Here is a 1,176-nt window from a genome sequence, read left to right as displayed (position 1 = left end):
GTGTTCCAAGGATTACTGAGCAAGAACGGCGTGAAACACAAGGTTGCAACCGCCTACCATCCCCAAACGAGTGGCCAAGTGGAAATTTCCAACAGAGAGATCAAGAACATTCTGCAGAAAACAGTCAATACCACGCGTAAGGATTGGTCCATCAAACTTGACGACGCTCTCTGGGCCTACAGAACAGCCTATAAAACCCCATTAGGGACCACTCCCTATCATCTGGTCTATGGCAAGGCATGTCACCTACCTGTGGAGCTAGAGTATAAGGCAGCTTGGGCTGTTAAGCTGCTTAACTTCGATATCAAACCTGCCAAGGAGAGGCGAACAATTCAAATCCATGAGTTGGAGGAGATTAGGCATCTGGCCTATGAGAGCTCCAAAATATACAAAGAAAAAACCAAAGCATTCCATGACAAACGGATCATCAGCAGAAGCTTTGCTCCGAATGATCAGGTCTTACTCTTCAACTCAAGGATAAAGCTGTTCCCTGGAAAGCTAAAATCCAGATGGTCAGGACCTTTCACCATCAAGGAGGTTCGCCCCTATGGAGCTGTCGTGTTGCTGGACACAAGAGGAGGAGAATTTGTTGTTAATGGTCAGCGCCTCAAGCCTTACCTTGCTGATACAACAATCGCTGAAGGTGTAGAAATACCCTTAAGCGATCCCCTTCAAGCCTAATCGGCTCACAAAAGTCAAGCTAGTGACTGAAAAGAAGCGCTTGGTGGGAGGCAACCCACTGGTGAGTGTAAATATTTCTTTTATTTTCTAAAAAAAAAAAAAACTAAATTGCAGGAAGAAAAATCGAGCACTTCTCAGGAAAACACTCCAGCGCTTGTTCCACTGATTGTTCTCAGGTAAGTGCTCGAATAAAAGGGGAAATGGCCTATTTAAGGTCCACTAACTTTATTTCCCCCATTATCTCTAGCGCCGCAAACCAACCTCAAAGAACCCTAAATCGAAAATTTCATTTCCTATTCTTCTTCATCGATTTTGCTCTAATTTCTTGGATCCTCTAGAGATCAGTTGGGTTTTGCAGGAATCGTCAATTAACTCAAGGTAACCGCTCAGACACTCTTCCCCTTCGCGCATCCAGTCCGCGAATTGAAAGTGTCCCATTGGATTCTCACATCCCTTTTGTTTCAAGATTTGATCTTAGATTGTAGCTATCGATTT

Source organism: Brassica oleracea, chromosome C6 (genome assembly GCF_000695525.1).
Source record: "Brassica oleracea var. oleracea cultivar TO1000 chromosome C6, BOL, whole genome shotgun sequence".
Classification (NCBI taxonomy): Eukaryota; Viridiplantae; Streptophyta; class Magnoliopsida; order Brassicales; family Brassicaceae; genus Brassica; species Brassica oleracea.
Note: the sequence above shows the minus strand (reverse complement) of the source record.